We start from the raw sequence: 8,660 nt of genomic DNA, 5'->3' as shown, positions 1-8,660 counted from the left end.
ACAGAGAAACCCTGTCTCGAAAAACCAAAAAAAAAAAAAAAAAAAAAAAAGGAATTGCCCAGGAGAATTAAATATGGCATTCCTTCCTTGGCAGAAATTTTAAAAGACAAATACCTGCTTCTTAACACTTTATTATAAAATGTGATTCTGCTTTTTTTGCTTAGATGATGGCCCTTCAGTGATTGTGTATCAACAAAGCTGTGTAGCACAATTCACTAGCCCGAGTCATAAGTTTCTACAGCATCATGACAATGTCATGGTGAGACCCTGAGAATCTGAAGAGGTCACAGTAAATGATTATTAACTCTCCAGACCATGAACTCTGAAAATTAAAACCACCTCACTATTGTGTTTACTGTGTGTGTGTCCTTACATCAGAGGCCCATTTCAGGAGTTGGTTCTGTTCTCCCACTCAGGGATTGAACTCATGTCCTCAGGCTTGACTGTAGTAGAATCCTTACCAGTTGAGCCACCTTGCTGACTCCTCTGAAAGGTTTTTAAAGCTTGCCTTGAAGCCTGCAAGGGATCTGCCATTGTTTGTATCACTAGAACATAAACATCAAGAGTGACTTCTTTTGTGGTTTCAGATTAGGTTTCCAAACAAATTTGCTGTCATTAAACTGGACCCCTTATTAAAATGCAAAGCACAATTTCAAGGTTTCCTTGGCAGTGAACTGAGGGAAGTTGTGAATTTCGATTCCCCAAAGTCCCTGCTTAGAATCAAATCACTTGTGCGTAGACTACCTCACCCGTGCCGTCTCGGTTCACAGCCGCTGCATTTGATCTTGGAAAGGGTGGTTAGTTCCTTAGTATATTCTGAATGTGTTTGTTATGTATAAAATCATACAGTGTAGGTTGACTGGTGACTTCAGACATTAAACTATATGCATTTCCCTGTTTTAGAGTAATATTTGTTTAGGAAATTCATTAGCTTGAGGGGTAGACCTCAAACTGATTAAGAGAACATCAAGATCATAAATTTGCACCCCAGTTTTAAGATGAGCCATATTAAGTATGGTTTAACCAGGTTCTCTGTCCGGGGATCACATCTAGTGTGCTGAGACTGTTGATGAGATAGTTATGTCAGCCAGAGACAGGCAAGTAAGCGGTTAATGTCATGTGGTGTCTGCTGGAGCTAGTGGCAGAGGTTTGTTTCCTTGAGATTGTATGGATTGTCATAATTTTTTTTTTTTTTTAGATTTTCCCCTTGTTATGAGTTAAATCTAGTTAATAAAAAGAACCTTAATTTGCCCTATTTTTTCATAATTTATTTTCTCTTCTTCCCCTCCCTCCATCCCTCCATTTCCTTTTCCCTTCTTCGACAAGATCTTGCTATGTAGTTTAGACTGGCTATATAATTAGGGCCCTCAGCCTGAGTGATGGGATCACAGGCATGCGCCATCACTCCTGGTCCAATGGTCTTTAAAGGGGCCAGTGAGATTACTTACATGAGAATGTAGAAGAAGACTGGAACTTAAAAGGTTTTTTTCCAGCTGTTATTCCCTCTTAAGCTTTTGATTTTTTTTAAAACAAAAATAATTTTTTTCTTACTTTAGTAGGGGTGGATAGGATCTTGCTGTGTAACCTAGGCTGACTTCAAACTTCATGTCCTCATTACAGGCACATGCACCACCTTTCTGCCTCAGCCTCTTGAGTCTGGAATTATAGGCATGTATGAACATGTATGACTGAAGCCAGATTGAGCCAGGGCTTGCGAGGAGGGTGGGCGGGGCCTTTCCCTCCATCCCTTCCCTGAAAGATCACTTTGTATCTTTATCTGTGCACCCTGGATATGCTGGCTGCCTCTGCAAACCCTCGCTGTAGACAGTGGTAACTGTGATCTTACAGTCCAGATTCCATTCTAATGGAAGGGTTAGCGTTTGATGCTACTGATTAATGTTAAGATTACAGAGAGTGGCATAGCCAGACATGTGACCCATGATCAGATGAAAATATTGTATTGCACAGACAACATGTTCCTGCCTTAAAAAGAGGTTTGACTACATTCTATTTTAAGTTGATTTTTGCAACTGTTTGGAATAAACAAACAAAAACAGAAAAAAAAAAAAGAAAAAAGAAAAAAAGAAATGGATGATGGGATAAAGTTGAATACTAACCTAGCCTGTGGAGTGAGGCATCTCACGGCATAGGCAGCACTGTTTTGTGAGACAGTCAGTGGCCTGGCAAGAGGTGGACAACCTCTAGGGCGTGACTTGTGCATGTGCCCATGACATGCACGTGATGGTTGGAACCAGTTCTCTCTTCCTACCATTTAGTGCCAGGGACTTGATTCAGGTTGACAGCTTGGCAGCAAGCGCTGCCCATTGAGCCATCTCACAAGCCCTGAGCACGCTTTAAAGTGATGCATTTCCCTCCTTTCTGACCCAGAGATGATGGTAGCAGTCCCCCACTTACTTACACACCTTTAATCTCAGCACTCGGGCAAGGCACCTAGAGAAAATACTGTCACAAAAAATCAAAACAAAAGCAAAACAAAAAACAAAAACAAATGAAAAAAGATTCACTTACTGTGGCCGTAAAACAGTGCTTGGTCTATATGAACATCCAGTACATTATGTGTATGATAGAACAAAATCCTCACCTCCCAACCTTGGTTAAATTCTTCATGTGACTGTCAGGTCCAGCTGATTTCACAGTACACACAGTAGGCCTTCACCAGGGCATTTGAACGTGGGGAATCACATGAGATCTCAAGAGGTTAAAGAGCAAAAGGAATAGAAGTAGTTATGACTGAAGGGAACAGCCCTTCAGAACCTAGGGAACTGGGGTAGGAGCCAGAGTCCCTGAGACTCAGTTCTCTGAGCTGTGCAAGCTCATGGCTGGAGCTTATGAGTCTTGTTCCTGGAGCCAACTGCTAGAATAGGGATGAGCACTGGACCAGAAAGAGCTCCTCCTACAGTCTCTATCTGCCCTGCCCCAAGCTTCCTACTGCCCCCTCCCATCCCCCTCTGCTCCACCCTAACCCTCCCACTGCCCCACCCACAGCCTCCCATTGCCCCTGTTTCTGCTGTGGCAGAAGCTTATAGGGAACAGATGGAAAGAGGGATGATTTGAGTCCCCAAAGTCTCAAAGAAAGAGTCGATTTGGGATTTGAGCTTCTGTTGCTGATGATCTGATCTGGAAACAGAAAGTAACAGTGTCCATTCTACCACTTGCCTTGTGGGCTGTTTTCTGTGAGGCCTGACTTCTCCACAGAGTTGGAGCATGACAGAAACACCTCAGCCGCGGTACCCTGTGCTAGTTTGTAGGTGGTCACTGCCTTGTTTGATTTACCCACCATCCTGCTTAATTCTTGGCAACTTCATTCTCCTGGGTTCCTTTGGGTACGTCCTTTCGTGCTGTGTGACTTCTGGTGATGTAGTTTTAACAATGAGAAAGCGTTATGAACTCCAGGATAAGGAGAATGCTCCACGGCATTTGCAGATAAAGTTCAGGGGAAACTTAACTTTCTGGAAGGCCTGGTGCCAGAGAGCTAGGAAAGCTTATTTCCTCGTATATAGGATGTGCACAGGAAATAGAATCCTCTTGTCTATCCTTCATCTTCTAAGGGCCTTGAGGACTGGGCAGTCCCCTCTTAGATGGGTGGCACTGAATCATCATACTTCCATCCTTCCTGTACTGTGTGCTTTCTCAGGGTGACCCGTGTGAGGTGGCTGCCAGTATCTTAGGAAGGAACTTGAGTGAGAACTTCTGATTGTCTGACTGTTGCTCTTTGACGAGAAAAATTGGAGTTCCTAGTAGCCTTGGTGGAGTGCAGGAGGAAGGAAGAGCCTAAGGAAGACCCACGTGTACATAAGCCACATGGACATGGTGGTCCTGGAATAAAGAGCACGTTTAGGTCCTCAGTGGGAAAGCAGAACTGCTGTTTCCAGAGTGAGCTGGAAACGGGTCTGAGCCGTGGTTAGTCATCACTATCCTAAGGCTCCCCTGCTGATGGGCCCATGACTGAGATGACAAAGGGCAGATGCGTGGTTTGACAAACACTTAAGAGAATGTGTACTTTATTTATTACATTTCTCTACTTAAACGATGTACTTTTTATTCATGTGTATGTGGAGTGTGCACATAGGGTGGTTGGATGTTGGAGGCATCTTAAAGGGAGTCTATTTTCTCACCATGCCAGGCTTGGCAGCAAATGCCTTTACCTGCTGACCTGTCTTGCTGACCTGGAATGCATACTTTAAAACCATAATCTTGCTTATAAAACAAAACAGAAATACAACCCACTGTGTCTTTTTAGCTTTCCCTCAAAACCTGGATGTCTGATCCTGGGACAGTTATCTTAGAAAGAGGTTCTGAAGAAGCCATCTTTTCCTGTTTGCTCTCTGGTGTGGCTTTGGACATGGAAACTTCCCTGGCCTGAGCAGTGGGGGAAAGTAGGGGCTCCTCATAGATTGAGAATCCTCAGATTATCCAGGCTTCTGACTTGCCAGTCGACCAGCCTTGCTGTTTGGTGTAGAAATCAAGTAATGGGTGCTGTTCCTGGGAAATCCTTATATTTAGAGAAAGAACTGTGCGAGTTGTGTTGTCTCTGAGTGGCCGCTCTGGGATGGCCAGTCAGTCTCTTCACATCATTAGAACTGATTTGGCCTTTGGTGTGTCTGTGTAGGGGTGGATTCCAGTCCCTATGTGCCACCACTGAAACAATTTTTTTCTATTATGACATTATTAGGTATTTTCAGTTTGTATCTCCAAAAGACATGGTCTCTATCCTGGATCACCAGGGCTTCCGTAGTAGAGCCCTAAACAGGAACTTCCTGCCCCATCCTCATCCTTCTGGAATCTGGAAGCCCTGGGGCCAAGGTGCCTGAAGGTTTGTCATTTCCTGGGGCTGGGAGAGAAGGAAGGAGCAGTCTGTGCTGGTTCTTAGCTTGTGCAACAGAGCTCCCTTTCTCATAGCATTCTGGGTGTGTTCTGACCCCAGACCTCCTTTTATAAAGAGCCAGTTACTCTGGGGTCTGTACAGCCTCCCTGTAACTGTACCACCTCCCTGAAGCCTCTCCAGGTAAGGTAACATTCTGAAAATTCAAATTAGGATGCATTCACACAAAGTTTAGATGGGGAGAAGGTATCATTGAATCCAAAAAAGTCTTTTTAAACTTAAGATGTCACGATAAGGTGAGCAATATGACTCAGCAGGAAAAGGCGCTTGCTGCCAAGCCTGAGTCCAACCCCTCGCTCTACACTGCAGAAAGGGAGAACTAACTACGTTTAAAGTTGCCCTCTGGGCCGGGTGTGGTGGCGCATGCCTTTAATCCCAGCACTTGGGAGGCAGAGGCAGGCGGATTTCTGAGTTCAAGGCCAGCCTGGCCTACAGAGTGAATTCCAGAACAGCAAGGCTACACAGAGAAACCCCGTCTCAAAAACAAAAACAAAACAAAACAAAAAAGCAACAAAACAAAACAAAACAAAACAAAACAAATCAAAAACCCTAAAATAAAGTTGCCCTCTGGTTTTTACACATGCTTCATGGCATATGAATGCCCACACATATACACATGCCCAAGCACACACACACACACACGAGCAATACATGAAAAAATGTATAAGTAACAAGCTGAAAAATTCATATTGAATTTGATGCTACTAAGCATCAGAAGTATCCATGTTTCCTGGATTATTTCTTGTTTCTTAAAAATTTGATTATTTTCGTTAATCCACTTCCTTTGTAGCTACATTTTCCTTTCTGGTATATTTGTAGAAGTTGGTTTACATTGTAGAGTTCCACATTCTTTCTCTGTTGAATATATCTATGTATGGTCACTTAACTTGTCCCTGTGCCTGTTGTGGAACTTGGATTACATACGGCTTGCTTTTTGTTTGGACAAGCCATGGTATGCTTCCTTCGTGAAGAGGTGTGTGGTGTCTATCTCTGTGACCGCGTGGCACTGGTCTTTGGTAACTCACATTCTTTAGTTGTGCTTCTGAGGTGGTAGCCTTCGTGTTCTTCCATGTCTTCATTCCCTGATTGCAGTTGGGTGAAGATGAGCTTGTCTCCTCAGTTATTTGATTATTCAGTTTTTTGAGATAGTTTGTATAGAAAACTCAGGACTAACACTCCAGCCTCCCCGTTTATTGAGTGCCTTTAATCAGAGCCAGTGTACGTTTGCCTGCGTAACTGTAGGCTTGTGGGTGTAAGATTCTTTGGGTTGCAGATTGGAGTCACTTTTTTCCCGTGTTTATATCCTGAGATGAATGTGGCGACTTCTTGAAGCCAGCCTTGTTTTTATGCCACCTCAGCACTTACTAACTTACTTCATTTTGTAGCACAAAGCCCCAGGTTTATTCGAATGTTTCCTGGTCTTCAGGGGTCCTGATTGCTTGGGAGATAATTAGTGTTCACAGTGAGGCCGCGTCCCTCTTGGGACCAAGTCACCAGCCTTTCCAGGATTCTGTGACATTTGTGTTCTCATTCCTGTAGGCTTACTCATGCTTTTCATTTGCCCCTCTGTATCACATTATGCTTTATGTTGTCTGGGAGTTAATGCAAACAGCCCACCTCACTGTCCCCTCAGTGCTGGGCATGCAGCCCACCTCACTGTCCCCTCAGTGCTGGGCATGCAGCTCACCTCACTGTCCCCTCAGTGCTGGGCATGCAGCTCACCTCACTGTCCCCTCAGTGCTGGNCCCTCAGTGCTGGGCATGCAGCTCACCTCACTGTCCCCTCAGTGCTGGGCATGCAGCTCACCTCACTGTCCCCTCAGTGCTGGGCATGCAGCTCAGGCCCTACTGCTTGCTAGGCAAGTGTTCTAACACTGACCTCTACCTGAATTTTTATTTTACTTATTTATTCATTTATTCACTGATTTATTATATCACTTCCTGGCCTTTTGGCTAAGATCAAGTGTGTGTGTTTGTCTGTTTGAAACAAGATTTCTCTGTGTAGCTCTGGCTGTCCTGGAATTCATTCTCTAGCCTAAGCTGGCCTCCAGCTCACAGCAATCCACCAGTTCTGTCTCCATAGTGCTGGGATCAAAGGTGTGTGCATCATCCCCCATTGCACCCTGATTTTTTTTTTTTTATTGGATTTCTGTGTGTGCACCTGGAGAGGCGGAGGACACCTTGTAACATTTGTTGTTGTTGTTCTTCCATGTGGGCCCCACAACTGTGCTTCACCTTGGGTGAAGAGTTGGTAAGAATTCTTGGACTTCCTCTTTCCTTACCTGCCATGGTTATTGGGCATTAAACTTGGAACCTGGTGCTTTCTAGATAATATATAGTGTTCTATCACTGAGCTATGGCCCCAACCCTGGTGATCGTCTCTGAAAGATTGGTTCGCTTTATGAAGTTAATTAACAGAGTCATGCTTTGTAGCATTCTTTTATTAACCTTTAAAACTCTATGGAATCTGAGGTGGTGTCTCTTAATTTTTGCACCGCTCATTTCAGTGTCTTAGGTCTGTCTTGCTAGAGGTGTTTTAGATTATTTTGCCTTATGTATAGGAATGTCTACCTACGCATATGTACGTGTGCCATGTGTCTTCCTAGTGCCTGACAGAGATCCAGAAGAATGTGGTGGATCCTCTGGGATGATTGTGAGTTGCCATGTGGGTGCTGGGAACTGAACTCAGGTCCTCTTGCAAGGGCAGCAAATGCTCTATGCCTGTTTGACCCACCTCTCTGCTTGCCCACTTAAAGAAAAGAAGTACGTGGTTTCATTGATTTTACTGTTGTGAAAACAATTTATTACATTTTTACTTTTGTGTATGTTGGGGGTATTGGCATGGTCATGCCAGGGCAAACCTGCGGAGCTCAGAGGACATATTTCAGATGTTAGTTCTCTTCTACCACATGGGTCCCAGGGATTGAATGCGGGCTGTCAGCTTTAGGGGCAGGTGCCCTCACCTGGGGAGGTGTGATGGCCTGGCCATCTTTCCTGGGTTCTCTATAAGAGCACTAAGTGCTCCTAACCACTGAGATGTTTTCTCCTGTGCCTGAGTTTACTCTTTTAAGAATATATACTTTTTACTTTTAAATGATTGGAAATGTTCTTGTTATCTCCTATTTATGACTTATTTACACTTTGATTCTTAGGCTGTTTTTGAGATTTTCCCCTTTGGCTCTCATTAATTAGTTATGATATATTCAGAGACAGGTTGGGGGGATTGCCTTGTTCAGAGTTCACGGTTCACAGTATGCTTCCTGTCTTTTGCTAAATTCTTACTCATCACTGCACATCCTTTTCTGCAAACACTTCCTTCCGTTTTCTTTCCTCAACACCAGTGGTGTGACTCCACCCTTCTGATTTACCCCATAAGGCTTTGAGCCTTTCTTCATTTTGTTCAGTGTCTTCTCTGTGAGTTGTTCAAAGTAATTGGATTTGGTCCATGTGGCAATGATAATTCCCTATCACCTGCAGCCTACTGGGAATTCATCCGATACTTTATTAAGGTCTCTCATTTCTTATCATTCTTTTAAAGAATGCTCACCCGTTGTGGAACATTTTTATAGTAAACATCTCTAAAATCTGTCAAGTAACTTTACATCTGTGTCAGTCTTGGTGTTTGTACTGACTTTCTGTATGAGTTGATTTTCTTTCTGGCTTTCATATGCTAAGTAAATTGGGGTTGTATTTTGGATATCTTAAACATTTTGAGAGTCTGCATGTGTCTTGTTTAAATCCTGTGAAGAAGGCTGATA

The 8,660-nt window shown here is 43.7% G+C and overlaps 1 protein-coding gene across 1 annotated transcript in view; it reads left to right on the top strand.

The window, feature by feature from the left end:
- Window positions 1–8,660, top strand: part of Igf2bp3 (insulin like growth factor 2 mRNA binding protein 3) — a 130,956-nt gene that overhangs the window by 50,573 nt on the left and 71,723 nt on the right. The gene's annotated exons all lie outside the window — the stretch shown is intronic.

The sequence above is a fragment of the Mus pahari genome, chromosome 2, assembly GCF_900095145.1.
Source record: "Mus pahari chromosome 2, PAHARI_EIJ_v1.1, whole genome shotgun sequence".
NCBI classification, from domain to species: Eukaryota; Metazoa; Chordata; class Mammalia; order Rodentia; family Muridae; genus Mus; species Mus pahari.
This window is presented reverse-complemented; position numbering and strand designations above follow the sequence as displayed.